This window comes from Talpa occidentalis, unplaced genomic scaffold (genome assembly GCF_014898055.3).
Source record: "Talpa occidentalis isolate TD23 unplaced genomic scaffold, MPIMG_talOcc4v2.1, whole genome shotgun sequence".
Lineage (NCBI taxonomy): Eukaryota > Metazoa > Chordata > Mammalia > Eulipotyphla > Talpidae > Talpa > Talpa occidentalis.
The window spans coordinates 130,583,897-130,596,613 of NW_026555331.1; the positions used below are offsets into that span (position 1 = coordinate 130,583,897).

The 12,717-nt window shown below is 35.9% G+C and overlaps 1 long non-coding RNA gene across 1 annotated transcript in view; it reads right to left on the reverse strand.

Moving 5' to 3' along the window:
* Nucleotides 1–3,641: 3,641 nt before the first annotated feature.
* Nucleotides 3,642–12,717, reverse strand: part of LOC129145343 (uncharacterized) — a 68,452-nt gene continuing 59,376 nt past the window's right edge. Inside the window, exon 3 of the long non-coding RNA XR_008550835.1 lies at nucleotides 3,642–3,825. This is a non-coding gene — a long non-coding RNA (uncharacterized LOC129145343). The remainder of the gene's footprint in view (nucleotides 3,826–12,717) is intronic.

The following is a 12,717-nucleotide window of genomic DNA, read 5'->3' on the forward strand; positions in this document are numbered from 1 at the left end:
AGGAGGAACCCAGAGAACATGGCCTTTTGTGAAAGATATCCAGGCGTGGCATTTCCTTATTTGAAGATATTCAATGATACGGTTATTATAAGGACAATATCTCAGTTTTCAGATATTTCAGGTCCATGAAGAAAGCAGAGCATGCTCCTGTGACTTCAAGGACTTAAGTGACCCCTGTCCAAGACTTATCTTGTTATCTGGCTGCAACACTCAATGGAGCCAGCACTGCTGCAGGGAGGAAGGCCTGGGGAAGGAATCAGGATGCTATAATACCTTGGTGCTTACTAATTCTTTTCTTCACTTACTAATTCTGTGAACTTGGTTAGCTCCTTTACCTTCATGTCCTTATAAGGGAAATGAGCATCATGTTTCTCTTATTGGTGGCTGCGAGGCACAAAGGATGTCTTGCATGGGAAACTAGATGCGATTCAATAATGGAAAAATCAAAATTAATGCAATGACCTTGCACTCACTTCAGTTACTTTGTTCTGTTTCAATGTGGTAACCTCTTTTCAGATGAGGTTTATACAGCTTGTCAGTAATTGTTTGAAACCAAGATGTTAACATTTAAAACTGACTGGCAAAAATGTTGTAGAATTGCATTATATATAAGAAACAAAACTACTGAAGTCATAAAATAGGTGAGTTTTCAAAACGATGGGGCTATTTCTTAGCTGATCAAGGAGAAACATTGAAATTGAGTGGGGGTTTGCCTATCGTACTCAGAGTTAGCTAGGTATTCTGTTTGTAAAAATGCTGGTTTCTTCACATGAAAGGTAATTTTTCTTAGAGCAAGACAACCGTATAACTCCCCACCAGTCATGATTTCAATGCAGCACAAAATTTGGCACGTGGCATGAGTAATATGCTAACTCAAATTATTTTACGCCACACTGAGATGCCTGAAGGTATGAATGCTATAAATTCAGTTTCACTATATTTAGCCCGAGCTGCTCTGTGAGCATCGCCTTTCTCTTCTCTTCATTCATTCTTTCATTTCTACTTTTTCCTTCTTTTTCCTCCTCACTATTTCTCCCTCTCCCTTTTCTATTCAAGTTGCCATCTTCCCAAGAGCAAGAAAAGCTTACATTGGTAATATTCAATCAGATAGACAGCTTTAGTGTGTATATCAGATCAAACTAATATACCTTGGTCAAACCCCTTGCTAATAAGATGGATTCTGTAATGATGGTCCTGGATCATACTATTAGGTCGTGTGCCCTACAGGGAAAAGTACATTTAGGCATGTTTGGGGGAAAAAGCAAATATCTGTGTTAAGAAAAAAATGTGGCAAGTGCAGTTCTCTATTCAACTTGCTATCTTGAGTTGAAGAAGAAAGCTGGTTGACATACTAGAAATACGCCCAGGTAATGTAGCAAACAAGACATGCTGGCATTGTAAATTGGTTGAGTGACCTTTGAGGGGAATCAAAATGCTACATGTAGCTCTAATTGAATATTTTTCACTTAGTCTTTTGAGACTGATAAGACTGTGAGAAGACAGAGGCATATGTAAACTACATCTTTACCCTTAATATTATTGTGAATTTCTAGTTTCCCATTAATTAGAGTGATCTTCTCCACATGCTCATATTGTCAGAGAATAAATAAGAGAAATGTCTTAATGATTGATTTATTGCAGCAGCACAAAATGTTCAGCGGTTGATAGTTCAGACCTTTCATATCTTTTCTGTTTTCATGACCAAGCTTTCAGAAAAATAGAGCTGGACAATTCTAATTAGTTTTCCTAGGACTAGGAAACCCCAGTTGCCATTTTAGTTACTTCTGCATTTCTAGCCCTGAAATTGTATATATAATTTGCCCTCCAAAAACACAGAACTGGAGGAGCATAAATCTGATTCTTGAATTTGGGGGATGCAATTTCAGCATCAAAGGATTTTTCATATTCTCATCATATCCTCGAATTCAATATAGAAAAAACTGAATGTAACCAGCTTTAAAAAGAAATGAAGTAGATTCTTTAGTTTGATAGTTTACTTTTTGCTTTTGTCATGAGGTGTATCAAGTAGGTGGGAATTTTGAGATTCTTAATCTTTCTCAAATTTCCCATAAATAACATATATCTAAAGGGATTTTAGTAGAAAATATTTTCCTAATTAAAAATAAAAACAGATTTCATAATTTATGGTGAGTTGTTTTTTGAAATGACTACAAAAATACATCAAATAATGCAGACAAGTGTTAACAGAAATATTAAGCTCATAAGGAATATTTAAAAATATATGTAGCCTCCAATTAAGATGAGAAGTCTGTTTTTGTCAGGTTGGTCACATAATAAAGATCAAATATTGAGCAAAAAATGTATTGGTACTTAAAATTTTACATATGTTTTCCTGGTATAGATTGTTTATATCCTGTAGGCTAAGAACTGTCTTACGCATTTGTATTCATTTGTTACCAGGCAAAGCACCTCAGTCAATCAGTTTCTGATAACTTTGAATGGCAAAATGGATTCTGCTATCTCCCATGATTCCTGGTTGTCATCTCCAACCTCTTTTTTCTTGATCTCAAGGAATCATAGGTTTGTTTCTCTCTCTCTTTTATCCTTCTGGTCTTCTAGTTTCTGCTGTAGCCATTCAATGTTGGGTCATACTTACCTCAGGGACTTGAAAATCCCTGAGTCTGGCCTATGGAAGGCCCTTTCCTTGCCTCTCAGTTCTGGCTCTGAGTCTCCAGAACTTGTGCTCTGGGAATGAGACCACTGATGAGCTGGTTGGAGTAGCAGCAGTAGAACTGAAGAACTAGGTTCCTGAATATCTTTCAGAAGCTCTGTGACTTATAGAGTGGCTCACTGAAGACTTTGCTTCCTGTGTCAGCTGGGCATCCCCACACACATTGTACAACTCACTTCATTAAAGGGCAAGCCATTACTCAATAGCAAGTTCTTCATGCACTGACAAGGTTATGATGGATCTGGTGTTACATAAATGTATTTATGAGCTCCAGAAAGAACACATCTGCTTCCTTCTCAACGCTATCATTCAGATGCTCCTTGTGCTTGGCAAATCAACTTTCTCATTTTCATTACACCAAAATTAACTTTAAAATTTACTTACATGAGGAAAAACTTAGTGAATCACAATCAGATTTATGCTCCTCCAGTTAGAAGTGAATATATACTCACTGTGATTATTTAACATTGAGTAGAACCATATATTATATTCCCCATGTAACTGCTTATTTTATGGCTGTATTCATCTATTTTTCTTAAAAGTTAAATAGAATGCTTAGGATTTGATCTAATAAACAGTATGTAATTTTCCCAATACTTTAACCTCTCCCTCTTCTTTGGACTTTTATCTCTGATCCAAAACAACCTTCTGCTCATTCTTTGTCCCCTTTGCTCTTCTCAAACTTCTTACTCTCTTCATTCCATCCTGCTAACATTTCTCACTTCCCACAGTCTGACTTACCATCATTAAACCCTTTCTGTAGAAAACCAACAATGGTCTCCAAGATAGCATCCTTTAGATAATTTTCAACTTCCTTAATTTTTCTGAAGCATCTTAGGGGTTCCATTCAAGTTCCCATAAGTTCCTTTTCCTTATGTATTCATACCCATATCTATATTAAGAAGGGAGCTCCAGAGAAATGAAACAAATAGGATATACAGAGATAATATAAGGTTTATTATTGGATTTGGCTCTTTCAACTATGGAGGCCCAAGTTCACAGCTTACCACTTGCAAAGTGGAGAACTAGGAAAGATGGTTGTGTAATCTGGTCTGAGTCTGATGACCTGAGAACTGGGTGGCCCAATGGTGTAAGTTCTAGTATTAGTCTAATTGTCTCAGAATCAGCAGCACCTGAAAACCAAGGGAAGGAGAAGTTAAATGTCTTCTCTCAATCAGAGGGTGAATTTACCTTTCTTCCACCTTTTTATTTTCTTAAGACCTTCAATGAATTATGTGATGCCCATCTGCACTGGTGAAAGTGATCTTAGATCATCTTAGTCTACCAATTCAAACGCTAATCTCTTCCTCACAGACATACCCAGAAATGATTTATCAGTTATCTGGGAATTTCTTAGTCTGACACAAAATTAGTCATCATAGCATCAAATATCACATTAAGTGTTCATGATTTTCAGATTTATAGCTTTGGTCCAGACCTCTTTCCTGAGCCCCAAACTTTCTATTTCCTTCTCAGCCATCTCTGCTTAGATATTCCATAGTGGTGGTACCCCAAACAGAATTAATCATCTTATTATTCTACATCCTGATCCCATAAATCCACTCCTGAATTTCTTATAAAAGACATTTTCTTACCCCAGCTGTCCAAGTCAGACATGAGGGTATCATCCCAGATTACTACTTTATAAAGTCCACATTTTGTCAGTTCCTGTCTCAAATAATTCTCATTTTGGTTCCCCATTTCTATTACCAGGGCCACCTGTGTGGGTGATGATCTTCTTGTCACTTGCCCATTATATTTGTCATAATAGGCCACCTTCTTCACAAAACTGCTGAAATGACATTTCTAATGTGAAAATCTGATCCCTCCTCCTACAGCTCAATATTCTGCAGTGGTTTTTGATTTTTTCAGATAAAATCTAAAGTATTTTGCTTGATAAAGTCTTCCAACATCAGGAGTCTCTCCAACCTTCACTCCCACGTATCTGTGACTTCAGTCACTCTCCCCACTTAATACTGTACATTCTGGGAGTACTGAGTCACTCAGTTTCCCAAACATTCCTTGATCTGTGCATTGCTAGGCTTGGGGCATGTCGTGTCTTGCTTTCCACATTTTCAAGGCTCAGTTAGGTACTTTATATGAAGGTGTTTTTTTTTTTTTTACCTCCTGGACACATGTTATTACAATATTACTATACCTGGTTAACACATCATAACCAAAATGTTGCTTTTTATCTGCCTCTGCCTCTCTATAGGTTGTAACTTTCCTCTCTATAGGTTGTAACTTTCCTATAGGTAGGTTATGTGTTTCCATTTCTGTATCACACACAAGTGTTAACACATAATAGGAACCCAATAAGTGTTTTCTCAATCAAAGAAAAACTGAATGGATAAATGGGTAAAATTACTGAAATAGTCTAGGACTTGGAAGCTATGTGATACTTTCTTTTTCCATTTCAAATTTTATCTTGATTCTGTGTAGACACATCATTAATTAAATTCTGAATGCATGACAAGCCTTATAGAGCATGATTATATTTCTATCTAAGATGAAGATAAAAATATTTGCATGTAAATGAGACAATACCCATGTTCAGAGAAGCACTCTCTCTCAATACGCCAAATAAACTCCATTACCTGTTGGGAAATAAATGAAATCCACTGCAATAATGGGTTTTCAAGCCAATTTTCCAGGCAAGAGCTCATTTCTTTCTGAAAGTAAATATGCTTCCCAAGCCTCTAAAATCAGCTCTTGCTTATGTGTACACATGCACATCTCATTCAGGATCTGTGAAGTTTGAAATGAGCTCTAAGTGTGAACAAGACATCTGTAGGTTCCACAAATTCTGTTTGCTCAAATTAACAAGCAAGGCTTTAAATTTCTAAATAACTTTAGTTATGAGGGCACTTCATATTTGAAGCATTTTCTCTTGTCTCTAAATAGAGAACTATTTCTTAATTCTCGAAATTGATGTAGAAAGCAATGGAACAGAAAAATGCCCTCATTCTTTTGGCTTTAATTCTTTTATTTTTCCTTCTTCATTCATACCCTCCCTCCTCAGTTCTTAAGTTGCTGATGGCTGATTCTAATGACTTAATATTTTCCTGTATGAGGCTCAACAGTAAATTTAATAAAACTCAATCCTCTTTACAAACTAATGAGATGGACTTTATTATTGTTATCTCCATGTAAGGAAACTGATGCAGGCAAAGAATAAGGCCTACAGATCGTAATTATTAAAGCCAGGTTTGGAACTCAGGTCTGATTCCAAAACCTTGTCTATAAACCTTTGTGGCCTGTCTTATCCACAGGATGATTAAAAATTGTGAGAAAGTAAATTACTCTATTTCCTTTTGAACCCCCTTCAAGGTCTGTTTAACAAAAATTGTCCACATCTCATTAATATTACATTGCTTTTCACATGTACTTTATGAGGTAGAAGGAGATATAGCTAGTCAGGTTGATTCCAATTTGTGAGATTTAATACTGAGTTCAGAGGGACTAAATGCTCCAAAGAAAAGTAAGGCAACAGAAAGGGAAGTTTTATGTTTCTGATCATCTTATTGAGAAATAGAAAAACCCAAGAAAATAGAGAAATTTCAGGTAAAGCACCTCTGGCAAATATTTCTGTTTCTGTTACAACTGTTTGCCTCTGCTGTTGTAATGTGAGAACAGCCACAGGCAAAACCTAAATAAATGACTATTTTCCAATAAAACTTTATTTACGAAAAACAGGTGGGGGGTCATACTTTGTTGACTCCTGCTTTAAAGTTATGTTCCTTACATTGTGCTATCAACCCAGATATTTGGAAATACCTAGATGATTACAAAAATGTACAGACTGATAGAATTTTAGTTCTAGCAACATTATTTTCATGCTACACAATATCATCCCAATGTTTAACTGAATGTTATAAGAGTTCAGAGAGAGGTGATCTATTTTAACTCTTGGAGCAGGCTGTCTGGCAATTTCTGGCATCAAACTGTGAAGGCTTACAAAAGCTTTTGATAGCTATGGAACTGTGTTCGTACAATTTGAAATTGCAATCTTGGCTGGGAGGATTTAGAATCAGACTTGAATATGGAGGGATGATGCAAATAAAGGTGTTGTAAACCTTTGCAGTGATATACCAATAAGCAAAGCTGGTCACAGCAGTTTCATTGTCTGAACTGATTAATTGCAATTTTCCCCTTTAAAAACAATAGAAAAAGGAAAAACCAGACTCCAACATACACATTTCAATTTCATGGTTCCTTATTAGAGATTTACTTTATTTTTAGGATGGCTGGCCTATTTTAAGATGGTTGTTATTCTGATTTTCACATGACTATAGACTGGTAGAGAAGTATATGGAAATAGTTTTTGAGTTGGGAGTTCCACTCTGCCACTTTATAACAGTGTGTACAATTTCTTAAACCTCTCTAAGTCCATGCATAAAGCACATGGCATGGGCCTGGCACAAATAACTTCCCAATGAATATATGCAAAAATGATCATGTGCCTCTTCTCTTTGATTTCCTCTGCTTCAAGGTATAGATCTCAGTTCTAACATTGGCTCCATCCAATACTAAGGTGAAAGGCTTATAGTTGATTCAAATAATTGACTATAGTCTACAAATTGCTTCATCTTTATGATGATTCATTACCAGCTGGTCTCCCCACCTCAACCCCCAGCCTTTCTGTGATTGAAAAGAAAATGAAATTATCTTCTTATGCCTTTTTGGTATCATTAAAAATAATTTGTATATAAACCCATTGTAGCACTTGATAATTATGTTTAAAGGAAACATGTGTTAAGTTATTTGCGTTACTTTGTGGAGGGGGCGGGGGTATACTAGGGGAGGGAAAATGTGCTGCTTCTGGGTAATAAATACAATGCAGAAGTAGACAGAAGAATCAAGCTAAAATTTCTTATTTGTCCATTTTACTAACATTTCAGAAGAGAGAAGTATCGGCATACAGCAGAAACCTGCACATGTTTTGTTCACTTTATCTCTGTCCTAGAACTGGGGGTAGATGTTTTCAAATCCTTACATCCCAACTTTAAATTCCATCAGGTTGAGAGAGAGACAAAGAGACAAGTATAAAAACAGACAAGCTTAAAAGGCAATGGCAGGTAGCAAAAGGTTATTCAGGAAATAGGGTGATATGTTTGGAAATACTATGCTTGTTATCCTCTGCTTGCCACTCCCAATCCAATCTGTCACTCTCTTGTCTGGTCTCTGATTGGGTTCAGCTAACAGGAAGCACTACCAGAAGACTGGAGGGTGGCAGGAGAGAGAGACTAGGTTATTTGTACCCCCAGTTCTTCTTTGTTTTGAAGTCGAGATGGTGACAGATCTGTGCGCCTCTGTGACTGCAGCTCCAGGGTGGCTGTTTCCCAACCTAGCAGCCCCAGTTTTCACCTGGCTCAGGCAGCACCTTTTCCTCTCCTTGCCTCTGAAAGGTGGGAGGGGGGCCATGGGTGCTTCATTAAATCATATTTGTTTCCTTAATCTTGCTCATACCTCTCTTCCTTAAAGTGTTTTCATTTGGTTATTTAGAAGTAAATTGTGTTCTGTTTTGTCCTTGACTGATTTAATCAGTAATTTGAAGAAGGCCTAATTGTAATAAAATATTTGAAATTTTACTTTGATTCCTCAAACTCTCTAGATTATGCTGGATATATTCAATTACTTCAGATCTTTCTCCCCAGCAATTCTTTCATCATTTTAATCTAGAGACTAAGCCATGTTCTAAAAAGTGAAAGTCTACACAGATCTACCCTTTTCAGAGAGAGTAAGGGGCTGGTCCCACTTCTATACCTTCAACCAATCTAAACAGTTTATTGTGTAAACCAACTCTGATGTGAATAATGCTTTTTCATATGTTAATTCAGAAAGAGAAGCTGCACTGAATGAAGAGACATTTTGTCATTCTTGCAGTGCAATCATTCCCATTCAAATGTGGATCCCAGAGTCCAGACTTGTAAGACTTTCAATCTATGACACTTTATATTTCCCTATGTCTTTCTATCTCTATCTATGCATCTATGTATCTATCTGCAAACCTATATGTACTTTGACTATGCACTTAACATGAATGCATATATACCCTTTAAACCATGTGTTTTCATATGTAGCTGACAGAACCTAAGTATAGTGTTCCCATGAAAATATATTTCTAATATAAAATTAGACCCTTCCAAATATAGGCATCATCATGAAAAACAGAAATTCAGGCCATAGAAAAAATCATGTAAAGGGACATTAGGCAATACTTTATATAATAAAAATGACTTCTAGCATTGTTTCTTAAAACTTCATAATAATTCTCATCAAAACACTTTTTACATAAAAAGAAGGTAGCCACTGGCCCTTCTAAGTTGATTAGACAGTCAGCCTGAAAAGGAGACCTTGTTGATGCTGTCTGTGGCCACCCCCAGGTCTCCCATTGCTCCTGTAGGCCCACGACAAGCTGCAGGAAGAAGTTCAGGCAGAGCAATTATACTGTGTTGCTTAGGAGAATGAGAGTTTAGCAGTTAAAAGATGTGCTCCTCAGACTAAATGAATATTTGAAGTGGTTACGTAAAAACCTTTGAGGAAGACAGTGAAGTCAATGCCTAAAAAATACAATCATCTCCAACAGGCTGGATCACTCATGCTCCCGTGGGGCAGCTGTGGATGAGGTCCACAGAACGGTGACCCTCAAAGAGCTAAAGGGTTAGTTACACCAACTCTACCATTACAAGAACATGGATGGACCTAGATGGATTTATGGCTAGTGAAGTAAGCCAGACAGAGAAAAACCAAACCAAACCATATGTTCTCACTCACGTGGCATATAGAGAAAACGAGCAGATGAACTAAATAAAACAAAAATAAACATATGGGCTCTAACACCAACTGGTGGTTACCAGAAGGGAAGAAAGGTTGAGAGTGGAGAAAGTGGGGCAATTGTCTGGTAAAGGATAGAATTGGACTTTCAGTGTGAACTTTATGTGACTACATATGTTGATTTTAATGATGCACACCTGAAACTTATATAATGTATAGTGCAACATTACTTCATTTTATGTTAGTAGTGGTTGAAAATTTTCCTGGGTCTATATCCTAGCTAACATTTGAATTGTTATACTTAACGTTTTATATATCTAATGGATTTGAAATGGATTCTCTAAGTAGTTTTAATTTTCATTCCCCTAATGAGGTATATAAATCTTACATATTATACACAAATATATACAAAACATTGGTATTACATTTGTAATTTACTTGTAAATTACATTTGTAATCTATTGACATATAATATAAATTTGTAAGACATTTGCATTCCTTAGGTTGAGAGTCAAAGTCTTTCTATTTTTTCTGACTCAATGACTTATCCTTTACTTTTTATTCTTTTTTATGTGTGCGTGGGACCCTCGCTGGCGGCACGAACTGGCGCTGCAGAGGCTGCGGGCAGCCTCTCAGCCCAGCGCTCAACCGCTGAGCCACCAGGGGAGGCCCTCTTTTACTTTTTGTTCTATAAGAATTGTTTAAAAAAAAAATATATATATATATACATATATATTCTGGATCATAATCTTTTCCAGATTACAGGTACTGGAGATATCTTTTATAGTTTGTGACTCATCCTTTTATTCTCTTCTTGGTGCTCTTTGATGAACTGAGTTCTTAATTATGAGGCAGTCAAATTTGTCAATCTTTTTTTTTCTATTAATTTGTACTTTTCATCGTATTTAAAAAACCTTTCTCTACCTTGAGATCTTAAAATTATTTTGCAAAATGATCTTGTAAAAGTCATTTTAAAATTTGTATTTAAGTTCTTAATACACCCAAATTATTGTGTATGTAGTATGAGGGGAAGATCTAATTTCATTTTGCCATTTGAATGATTTGGTCCAACATGATCATATTACATAATCAGTTCTTCCCAATGATGTGCAAAGTCTGAGCTGTCACAAATCAAGGATTTTTTTGTATTTCTGGTCTGTCCCTGGCTTCTCTATCTTTTCTAACCATGGTACAGTACCACGTTAAGAACAACTGATTTTTTTTTTTTACTAAGTCTTTATGTATAATAGTGTAAGTCTTTCCACTTTATTTTTTCTTCTTTAGGAGTGTTTAACTATTCTTCATCCTTTGCCCTAGTAATCCATGATAAAGAATTTCCAAGAAAAGTCCTATGGAGATTTGATTTGAAATGACATTGAATCTAAATATAGAAATAGGGGCCTCCCCAGTGGCACAGCAGTTGAGCGCTGGGTTGCGGAGCTGACCGCAGCCTCTGCAGCGCCAGTTCAATCCCCGGCTGCTGGGTGAGGGTCCCACATGGCGCGCAGACCTCGCCTGCAGTCCACTGCTCCCCTCAGCAGTGTACTTCTGCTGTTCTGCTCCCTGCTCTGGCTCTGGTGAATTCTTTCACCCTCCTGCACTACTGACTGTACCCAGTGCTTGTATAAATAAATAAATCTTTAAAATAAAATAAAATAAAATAAAGTAGAGGCTTATTCAATGGCAAACTGCTAAAGTACAACATCAGTTCTTAAACTTAAAAAAAATATAGAAATAATTATCATCACTTCTATCATGTTTCATTTCCCTGTTTGGGTGGGTATATTTATTTATGTTTAGATATATTGTATTTTCAAAAAAGTTTCACAATTTTCTCCAAAAGAGGGTTTTCTTCTTTCTGATTTTATTACATTTCCCCCCCCTAGGCACTCTGTTTAATTGCTATTGTAAAGAATCTAGATTTTTAAATTACATTTTTCTTACTGATATATACATTTTGCTACTGATATATAAGAAATACATTTGACTTTAGCATATTTTTTATTTAGAAAAACTTGCTAAATTGTACTAATTTTGATAATAGAGCTATGGAGCCCTTTGGGTTTTCTTCATTTTCATACACCTTTTATATTTATGCATTTACTTTGTTATTACTTTATACTGACTAAGACCTCCATGAAGTGTAGACTTAGGTGTGACTAAGTGAGGTAATAGTGAGCATCTTTGTATTTTTCCTGATTCTAAAGTCACACTAATGATTAAAAGTAATTTTTGTGATATGCTTTATATCCTTTCTTAGGTTACTGATATACCAAAATATTCTAGCATGCATTAAAAATTACATTTGCCAAATTTTAATACTTTTTCTGCATCTTTCTAGATGGCCATGTGGTTTGTCTTCTCTAGTCTTTAATGTGGTGAATTACACCGACTGATATTTTGGAATTTTCCTTTATATATATATTTAAAATTTAAATATAGATAGGACCACAGTTTTTTGCTATGAATTATGCAACATACACATTGCAAAATTCACTTTTTTGGCACACAGTTCCACGAATTTTGACAAATCCATAAACTGGTATAACCACCATCACAATGAAGACAGAATAATTACACATTTACACACCCATCCAACATCCCTCTCCCATTTCCAACCTTTATAGTATAGTAAAGGTTATACAAAGATAGTGTGATATCCAGTCCTGACCCTTACCCACTAAAAACCATCTGTACTCTGATCCTAAAGTTTTATCTTTTCTAATGTTATATAAATGAAATCATAAAATTTATCCAACCTTTCAAATATCTAGCCTGAGTCTAACTTTTTTTATTTTTGCTTCACACAAATACATTCAGATTTATGTACATTTTTTCTTGCATATATCACATTTCATTTTTATTGTGGAAAGAATTCCATTGTATGAATGTAGCACAGTCTAGTTATCCACTCCTCAGTTGAGTTACATTTGTGTTTTTACTCTCATTTTTGATGATTATGAATGAAACTTCTATAAGCACAAATGCACAGGTTTTTAAGTGAACACTGTTTTTTATTTCACTTGGGTGAATAGCCAGGAGTGAGATTGCTGGGTTGTATAGAAAGAGCAATGCTGGTTCCACAAGATGAGTTGGGAAGTTTTTCCTCCTTTATTTTCTGGAAGAGTGTTTGTGGAGTTGGAAGATTTTCTTCTTTTAAACATCAGTAGAATTCACCAGAAAAACAATCTGACCTGATATTTTCCTTCTTGGGAGGCTGTCAGCATGAATTAAATTCCTTGAATACG